Genomic DNA, 10630 nt, shown 5'->3' with positions numbered 1-10630 from the left:
TGAGTGTGTATGTGTGTGTATGTGTGTGTATGTATGTGTGTGTGAGTGTGTATGTATGTGTATGTGTGTATGTGTGTGTATGTGTGTGTGTGTGTGTGTGTGTGTGTGTGTGTGTGTGTGTGTGTTGGGGGAAAGAGCACAAACAGGCAAGAAAGAAGTTAAAATGCCCTTATTTGAGATTATAGGGTTCTATACATGTAAAACTTTTTGTATTTTTTTAAACAATCCTTAATATTTGGACCAAATGGATGCAACCTACAAAATCCTGTCTTACTCTGAAGCATCTTTTAAAAAAAAATCAATAGTTTATTTCTACAGTCATAACCTCGCATGTTTCTTCCTCATGGTTTTTTATTTCTTTTATGGGAAAATAATAACCTCAAGGATGAACAAAGGAATGCGTGGGCAATGCAAAAGAAACTCAGCAAAGTGATTTGTTGTGGCTTTCCCTGGAGTTATCTGTATTTTGATGCTAATTCCACTACCCCAAGGACAGCTGCCTAGTCAGGTACTCAGGACTCAGCTGACTTCACCAGAACCTTTTCCCCATTGAATTTGTAAAATACAGGGTGAGAGAGAAGTTTGAAGGAAGAGGAGGAGACTGGAACAGAAAAGAAGAGAGAGGAGGAAGAGGCAGGAGGAAGAGAGAGAGAAGCCATGGCAGGTGATGTTAAGATTCTGCTCTGTGTATTTACAGGTTGTTATTAATGTTCTTAAGGGATGGATGGTACTGGGCTTTGTATGTTTAGGTGGGCAATTATATCTTATCAATTGGGTCAAAGATTATTGTGTTGTGCGTTCTTTTTTTTTTTATGTGACGGTTGAGTATAGGAAAGTGTGCGGCAACAGAAGACACTGGGCTGCCGCGGAGTTGGGATGTGATTCCCCCAAGATATCTGGGGCACTGCGGTGCCGGAACTAGCAGGGGGAATAAAAGACAAGCTACTTTTTTTATTTTTTTATATTTTTACAACAACAGTGATTTCTTTTTGTAAAAGGGCTACACCTGAACCCAAGCCAGGCTAGCATGCACACTCTTAGACAATGGCATCTGCCTATTATTCCTAACTCAGATGATGACTGTGTCTCCTCTGACGTAGCTGGATAACTGCCATGAAGGGATGGGGAATGTTTATGGAATACAAGCCCTTGCAAGTGCTCTCCCAGCGTTCTGTGTTATATCGTAGATTGTATCACAAAGGTCCCTTGACAATCTTCCGCGACAGGCCCTGTAGAGCGGTGACCTCCATTTTGATCTTCACTGGGTAGTTTGATAAGCTTGTCGTTACAAAGTGGCTGGTGCTACACAACAGTGTAGAGTTGATTCCATACTCTTGGGACCCAGCATGAGTGAGACACCTGTGCTTAGACCGCAAGCACTATCTGACTTGCCATGGTGATCACCAACTTGGTTTCCTTATGCTTTTTCCCCTTTCAGTTTACTCAGCTCACGAGCTGCATTCCACATCAAACTTTGCTTCTAGTCACTTGTTTGGATTCTCTGGTTTCGTATTTCCTATCCATTAATTTGTCTATACAATTTAAATTAGCTGAAAGTAAATTAAAAACTTGAGTCCACAAACCCTTCTCCTTTCGCTGGCTACCTCTGCCCCCTGTAGGATGTGGGAGTCAGGAAGGATGTACCTAAGCTCTACTTCAAGCCTCCTAAGCAGGTTTCAGAAAGCATTTTCTTTTACCCACATCCTGAACCCAGAAGAAATTCCTTTTACATCAGGTCTGCTCTCTTACTGGGCACGACTTATACGACATTTGGATCTTGGTGCTTGACAGCCCTAGAGAAGCTGAACTTCTTCTTGAGCCCAGTCTGGAGGGTGATAAATTTACCCCACACCTTGTGTCTTGCCACTGTGAACTCACTTGTCCACTGGAAGTGAAAACAAGGCAAGTTGTGGTACATGGGAAGCTGAGTGAAGATGATGCCCACATGCTTGCCACTACGTTGCTGTGTTATGCAGCTAGGTAGTTAGGTTGTTGTGTTATGCAGCTAGGTAGTTAGGTTGTTGTGTTATGCAGCTATGCAGTTAGGTTGTTGTGGCTCCCATCCAGGGCCCTTGGGCATGAGGCAGGAAAGGACCTCACCCTCCCCATAGCACATCAAACTTACTGATTCACTTGCTGATTAACTTTCATTCATCATCCCAACTTGCTTTAAGGGTTCCAAAGATCTTGTGATTTACAATTCTATTTCCCAAGGCGGCCTTTGAATCAACGTGACAGCACAAGGTGATACAGAAATAGGACAAAGGTTAATAACAACTCCGCCCCAACAGAGCATCATTCATACCTTTGGACATCCTGCAGAGGACAGTCCATTCTCGGACCTCTTTATTTACAAGTCTTCTTAGACCCAGACTGCCACCACCCCCAGGCCCAAAAGTGCAGGAACAGCTACTCCAAAAGAAAGATCCCTACCATGTTGGATGAATATACTCATCTGTTGCTTTGTGGAACGTATAGTTCCTGACATCATTTGCCCTTAGAGACAACTCCATTTGGATTTTTATGAACAATGAATTTGTATAAGCCATCTTTCTACTATCCACCAACAAAAACAAGATCAAGAACTTACAATTACTTTGAGACTGGCACATATACAATCAGTCAAGAACAAATTGGATAAAAGCTACAAACCAAGGCCAAACAGACCAAATAAGAGAGATCGGTTCTGTCTGGAAAGACCAGGACAGGCCATACCTTAGACACTAAAGGAAGAAAATATTTTGATGGCAAAGAATTTCTCATCGACTCTATTAAGACTGGATTTTGTTGGCTTGGAAAAACATGTAGTTACATTAGAGTGTGTTCCTAATGTCTGGTGGTAATGTGGATCCTTCAATAAAAAGAATCTGGTGTCACGTTGTGATATTGTCTTTCTGGGCTTCTGTTTTCCTCTCCCTGCTTGTTACTTTTGACTTCACCTCTCACATGGCTTCTTCTTTCTGAATTTTTGTCCTTGTAGAACTTAAAATATAAGACTCAAGACACAGTGTGTGCCTCATAATACTCTAAATGGAATTTATAATTACGGTATGTATAGTTCTCCAAAGTTCCTTCTCAGATTAACATTTTTATTTCTTAGGTTTCCTATATATGTTCATGGAAAGAAAGAGAGAGAGAGAGAGAGAGAGAGAGAGAGAGAGAGAGAGAGAGAGAGAGAGAGAAAGAAAGAAAGAAAGAAAGAAAGAAAGAAAGAAAGAAAGAAAGAAAGAAAGAGACGGGCTGGGGCTGGAGAGATGGCTTGGTGGTTAAAAACATGTACTGCCCTTCCAGAGTACCCATGTTCAGTTCCCAGTACCCAATACCCATGTCTGGCAGTTTGCAACCACCTATCTGTAACTCAAGTTCAAGGGGATCTGAAACTCTCTTTTGACCTCCACAAGCACCAGAGTACACATATGCAAATTCTCACACTATATAAACACATACACATTGCATAAATAATGATGTAAACCTTTTTTTAAAAAAATAAACATAGAAAAAGAAGGAAAGAAGGAAGGAAGAATAAGTTCTATGTTTGTGCCTAAATAAGAAAATTTTTAATCACCACTATTGGGCTGGCTCAGTGGCCATTTTCTGCTCAAGCATGTGGGTCTGAGTTCAGATCCCAGTATATATGACCAAGATAAAAGGCTTTGGTTGACTACTAAGCCTCAGTTCAATCCTCAGGACCCACATAGCAGAAAGAGAAAAAATTATCAGAAGTTGTCCTCTGACTTCCACATGTGCACCATGGTATGCACAAATCTATATACATAGGTGCACGAGCACGCATGCACACACACACATAAAGAGAGAGACAGAGACAGAAATAAAAGTACAATGACAATAATAGTAACAATAATAAATAAAAAGCTGAGATCGGCCTTATGTGCACACCTATAACCTATAGCCCAAGCAGTATTTTGGGTGGAGATAGAAAGGCCACTGAGCCTTACTGGCAACCAGCCTACCTTCAGGTTCAATGAGAGACTCCACCTAGAGAATAAAATAGGAGTAATAGAGCTTGATACCTGATGTTTTCCCCTCGCCTTATTGTGAATGCACACGCATCTTCACCTCCACGTGCATATATACCACACACACACACACACACACACACACACACACACACACCATTTTAAAGAAAGTTATTCATTTGAAGCTGTCATCTCAGAGAATGATGGGGAAGGAAAGTGGACAACGCCTTCATAAACAAGGGTATCCAAGTAAAATGTGTACGTATTAAGGTACTCAACTTCATTAGTCAGCAGGAAATGAACACCCAGAACACAGCGTAATTCCATACCCACCAAGTAGTGTGGCTAAAACAGGACAACAATTATTAACAAAGCTATGGGGCGACAAACGTCAATCCACTGTTTATGGGCATAAAATGGGGCTAGTATTTAGAAGAAATGTTTGGTAGCATCTAATACATTGAGCATGCACACATGTAGCCTAGCATTCATGCTCAGTGGTGTGCCCACCACAATTCCCATGTCCTCTATCAAAAGTGTCCACCCTGTTAAGAGGCTAGTTGATCTAAAAGATCCACAGCCTGGAGAAGTCAGGCCAGGTCACATTTGCAGGTCTAGTCTCCTGCAAGATATAGCAGTGATATTCAAACAAATGTGCTTCTGCCTCTCTGCTTAGCCCAGTCAACACCTTGAAAGCTTTGGAGTTATGGGAAGGACAGGGTCCCTCCACCCTGGGGAAAAGTTGTGGATGTAAGGGATTTCTCTGAAATCTCTCTTGCTCACACACGGGCACCTCTTCCTGCCCTTCTCTCTCCCATTCAGTCCCTGCTGTATCGTCCATAGTACTATCCTCTTTTACCTTAAGCTGTCTGTCTTAATAAAGCTCCTCTCCAGGTTTTAAAGGGAGTCCTCTCTCCTGAAGGTCCTGTTATGCTGTTGTGGGCATGATGCTTGTCCCTCTTCTGAGCTTCCACTCAAGGTCTGACCATGGCCCTGTGGAACCTGCTACTGTTTTCTTTTTTGTTTTTGTCACCGAAAGACAGATACGAGGATAGTGTTTCTCAGCCTGTGGATAGAGAATCCTTTTGGGGGGGGGGCATCGAACTACCTTTTCACAGGGGTATCCTAAGACCTTAGGAAAATATACATATTTACCTTACCATTCATAATGGTAACAAAATGATTTTATTGTTGTGGTCACCGCGATATGAGAAACTGTCTTAAAGGTTGCAGCAGTAGGAAGGTTGAGAACCACTGTACTAGGATGTCAACGGTGATGTTCTCTAGAGCAGCTAAACGTGGCAAATAGCACACACTTCCGGAGATTTCAGGATAGATAAAAATGTTTAACCATGTAACAGGAAACTTGCACAGTGTCATAAATTAATATCAATACAACACAAAGCACAAACAAAGGAGACCGCTGGGCTGACAAGATGGTTCAGTGGTAAGTGCACTTGCTTTTAGTCAGTCCAGACCATCTGAGTTTGATCCTTGGGACCCACCTAATGAAAAGAGAGAATTAACTCCTACAAGTTGTCTTCTGTCCACATATGCACCATAGCATAACACACACACACACACACACACACACACACACACACACACACATGAATGTATGCACACATACATTCATACATACAAAATAGATAAATAAATAGAAAATTCAAAAAGCGTGTTTCAGGATCCTGTTCATATGACATTCAAGAACGAACAAGATGGAGTACAGTGTCAAGTCACAATCATGCATTGAGTGTGTGTGTATGTGGCAGGGGGGTCATTTTCCTTTCTGCTATGACAAAATATCTCAAAGATGCAACTTAAGATAGGAAAGATCTGTTTGGGCTCCAACTTGAGATGATACCATCTATTGTGATGGGGAAAGCCTGATGGAGTTCATAGCAGTGAGGTACATGATTGGGACTCCTTGGAACACCGGGAACTGGGATATAACATGCTAGGCTCTCTCCAAATGACCTGCTTCTTCTAGATGGGCTTCCATCTCCTAAAGGCTCCACGATCTCCCAAAACAGTGTTATCAACTAGTTATTAAGTGTTCGAACACATGAGCCTATGGGTAGCATTTCTCATGCAAATTATAGCAGACCCTCCTGGGGAAAAGAACTAATGAGTGGAGGGGACGTGCAGAGATTTCGGAGATTCTGGAAACTCATCTTTGGTGCAGCAATAGTTGCATTGATATGTTCACTCTGGGACAACTCACTGACTGGTTATGCAGTCTTTAAGTATGTTACACCTCAAATAAAATTTACATTAAAAAAAGCAAAGCGGGTCAGAACTTGTCTTAGATCTACAGCTCCACTGTAAAACAGGAAAATTATCTCTATGTGGAAGTGAGGAGCTGCTCCTGTCTTTCAGAGTCATTGTTTTAGAGGTAAGTTCATATTTTTTATTGAACTATAATCCACATGCAATATAATTTTACCAGTGTTAAGTGTAGAAGTCACTGAATTCTCTTAAAAGGTGTAGTAGTAGGCTCAGCATCACATTTATCTTAGAATCACCCCACAACCTCCAATATTTCCTGTTCTCTGATTCCAAACTCTTCCTAGTTCCTGGCCAACACTAGTCTTCTTCAGAAACATCGTCATAGTTGACTTTTCTAGAGTTTCGTATAAATGCGATCGTGTGATACTGTTGTAGGTCACAATTAGGTTGAACTGAATGTGTCACACTGTTTTCTCCAAGCACTATAGCTTCCTTGACAAAATCCCCAGGATCCTTCATAAATGACCCATGTTAAGGTAAAATCAACTGGTGGTGTCACACACCCCAGTGAAGAATTGCATGAGAGCTAAGTTGGCAGTGCCAAGACTCTGGGTAGTGACCTGGGTGGTGATTTACAGCTTAATGGAAGAAGAGTTCTACAAAAGCTGGGTACAGTCATGTCCTGGAATGTGCTGAACCCAAAGCCGAGCACCTCCCATCAAGAAGATGGACAGAAAGAAAAGGCAGTGAAGGTCAAAGTGTCAGGGGAGGGGTGTGGGTAGAACACTTCTGGACTTGGTTGCTGGTGTCTATTTCAAATCTAACATCCCATTATAGCTAATTGGGATCTTTAATAAACCAAAAATACTTTTAGCATCACCTAGAGTAAAGCAAGGAACTCCATTAGTTAAAGCTTAGTATCGACACTAGCATCCCTAGCTTCTGTAAGAAGGCAAGACTACAGAAGCAATGTAAGGCAATAGAGATGTGGGAAACACTCATGAGCAGAAGTTACTGCTGAGATTACTCATGCCTTAACAACTTTGCAAGTAGCTTCCAGGCTAAGAAATAGAAGAGAAAAGAGAAGGTTTGCTTCCCAAGTGACATCTCAGAACTCACTAGACTCCAACGTCCTCTAACAGTTCATCAGTGAGCTTGAGGGATCCCTCTTAGGTGAGTATGATTCAGGGCGAATCAGCTGGGCCACCAGAGTACCCTGCAAAGCACATGGTTGATAAGACATGATAGACCCTTTTAGGTTGGAGAACTAGGTACACAACCTCTGTCCACAGTGAGCAGAGAGGACTAAAACAGGAAGCGTGAAGATTCCCATGGGAGCATAAAACAATGTCTCAGGGAGTAAAGGAGTCGAGGAGAGTAGGCCATTCACACTGGAACCTAAAAGACCGGGCGGTGAACTATGATATAACACATGGCAGAGATGATAGTTTTCTAAAGGTCATGCTTATTTATTTAATTTACTTAAAATATTTACTTTTTATACAATCTTTTAAAATGTTTGAGATTAAAATTGTTATTGTTTCTCCTTTCCTCTTTCCACACTATCCCATGTACCCAACACACGCGCGCACGCACACACACACACACACACACACACACACACACACACACTCTTTTTTTTTTATTAACTTGAGTATTTCTTATATACATTTCGAGTGTTATTCCCTTTCCCGGTATCCGGGCAAACATCCCCCTCCCCTCTCCCCTTCCTTATGCGTGTTCCCCTCCCAACCCTCCCCCCATTGCCGCCCTCCCCCCACCAGTCTAGTTCACTGGGGGTTCAGTCTTAGCAGGACCCAGGGCTTCCCCTTCCACTGGTGCTCTTACTAGGATATTCAATGCTACCTATGAGGTCAGAGTCCAGGGTCAGTCCATGTATAGTCTTTGGGTAGTGGCTTAGTCCCTGGAAGCTCTGGTTGCTTGGCATTGTTGTTCATATGGGGTCTCGAGCCCCTTCAAGCTCTTCCAGTCCTTTCTCTGATTCCTTCAACGGGGGTCCTATTCTCAGTTCAGTGGTTTGCTGCTGGCATTCGCCTCTGTATTTGCTGTATTCTGGCTGTGTCTCTCAGGAGCGATCTACATCCGGCTCCTGTCGGTCTGCACTTCTTTGCTTCATCCATCTTGTCTAATTGGGTGGCTATATATGTATGGGCCACATGTGGGGCAGACTCTGAATGGGTGTTCCTTCAGTCTCTGTTTTAATCTTTGCCTCTCTCTTCCCTGCCAAGGGTATTCTTGTTCCCCTTTTAAAGAAGGAGTGAAGCATTCACATTTTGATCATCCGTCTTGAGTTTCATGTGTTCTGTGCATCTAGGGCAATTCAAGCATTTGGGCTAATAGCCACTTATCAATGAGTGCATACCATGTATGTCTTTCTGTGATTGGGTTAGCTCACTCAGGATGATGTTTTCCGGTTCCAACCATTTGCCTACGAATTTCATAAAGTCGTTGTTTTTGATAGCTGAGTAATATTCCATTGTGTAGATGTACCACATTTTCTGTATCCATTCCTCTGTTGAAGGGCATCTGGGTTCTTTCCAGCTTCTGGCTATTATAAATAAGGCTGCAATGAACATAGTGGAGCACGTGTCTTTTTTATATGTTGGGGCATCTTTTGGGTATATGCCCAAGAGAGGTATAGCTGGATCCTCAGGCAGTTCAATATCCAATTTTCTGAGGAACCTCCAGACTGATTTCCAGAATGGTTGTACCAGTTTGCAATCCCACCAACAGTGGAGGAGTGTTCCTCTTTCTCCACATCCTCGCCAGCATCTGTTGTCCCCTGAGTTTTTGATCTTAGCCATTCTCACTGGTGTGAGGTGAAATCTCAGGGTTGTTTTGATTTGCATTTCTCTTATGACTAAAGATGTTGAACATTTCTTTAGGTGTTTCTCAGCCATTCGGCATTCCTCAGCTGTGAATTCTTTGTTTAGCTCTGAACCCCATTTTTAATAGGGTCATTTGTTTCCCTGCGGTCTAATTTCTTGAGTTCTTCATATATTTTGGATATAAGGCCTCTATCTGTTGTAGGATTGGTAAAGATCTTTTCCCAATCTGTTGGTTGCTGTTTTGTCCTAACCACAGTGTCCTTTGCCTTACAGAAGCTTTGCAGTTTTATGAGATCCCATTTACACACACACACTCTTAAATACACAAATACAATTTGCTCAGTCCAAATAACACTACTTAGATGTAGGTTTTCAGGGCTGACAACTTGGTATTGGGTAACTAGCTGTGCTCCTCCCCAGGGAAGACTATTTCTCTTACTCTCAGCATTCCTTAGTTGCCTGTATTTCTTTCTTAGTTCCCTCCACACCAAGTTTTCTGCCTTCCACATCTATTGATGTTATTCTTGTTCTGGCTGTGTTTAGAGAGCCATGTTGCTGATAATTTATGGGTATAGAATCTGACATTTCTAGAACTCATAATCTCACAGAGAACTCCCTGTTCCACTAGTTTTTACATTTTTATTGCCTCCCCCTCCCGCTGCCCCTGCACGGATCCCTATGTCTTGGGTTCAGAAGTTGTGCTGTAGATGTGTCGGTTGAGATTAAGCTCCACAACTCGATAAGTTGACGTTTCCTTGACAGGTGTAAGAACTACACTTATCTGTGGGTGTAAAGACAAACATTTAGAATGCTGTGAGATATTGTGCTGTTTTAGTTGAACAGCAGTTGCAGACTCTTTTCCAAGATCCATGAACTCCCACTAGACCTAGGCTGTTGGCTAGGTTTCCTGTAGCAGGCATGGTTTTCTTCTGTTGAGAAAATTTTAACCCCAATTAGAGAGTCATTGGTTACCACAAGGTGTGTGTGCCACTACTGCACCTTTAGGGTTATTGTGTCTCGCGGGTCATCGTTGTGGTCCATCAGCATCATAGCTGTGTAGAGATATTGGTTGTTTCCCTCCTTAGAGAGCCTGCATAGTGCATTCTGGTCCTCAGGAAAAAGGTTTTCAGGTAAGATGGTCTTCTCAGCAATAGGGGCTTACGGTCCATCTAGGGTCAACCAAGGACAAAAGAAACAGCCATTATGTTTTGGGAGTCCCTTGGACAATATTGAACAATAATTAAAAATAAGAGGAAGCTGAGTGTAATGGTGCATTCCTATTGGTGTAGAAGAAACACTACGTAGTAACATGCTAACCAGGTCTGTTAGAGATAAGCAAAATCTAGGTTGCTAGGGTGAATGTGTTTATTCACCAGGATTCACAAGCCACTAGTCCATGACTCCATTACCTCTAAGCTCAAAGAGAGGGCAGCCCAGGGTCACATTCATCTCTAAGTCCTGGTTTGCCATTAAGTCCCTTGGCCTTATTTTCAGGAAAAAACATAATTCTGCCAGGTAGGAAAGATGGCCCTGGGTAACAAGAATTTGAGAAGAATGACACCAGTATACCTAAGA

Source organism: Rattus norvegicus, chromosome 3 (genome assembly GCF_021556685.1).
Source record: "Rattus norvegicus strain SHRSP/BbbUtx chromosome 3, alternate assembly SHRSP_T2T, whole genome shotgun sequence".
NCBI lineage: Eukaryota > Metazoa > Chordata > Mammalia > Rodentia > Muridae > Rattus > Rattus norvegicus.
The sequence above is the reverse complement of the archived record's forward strand: the minus strand, read 5'-3'. Positions refer to the sequence as shown.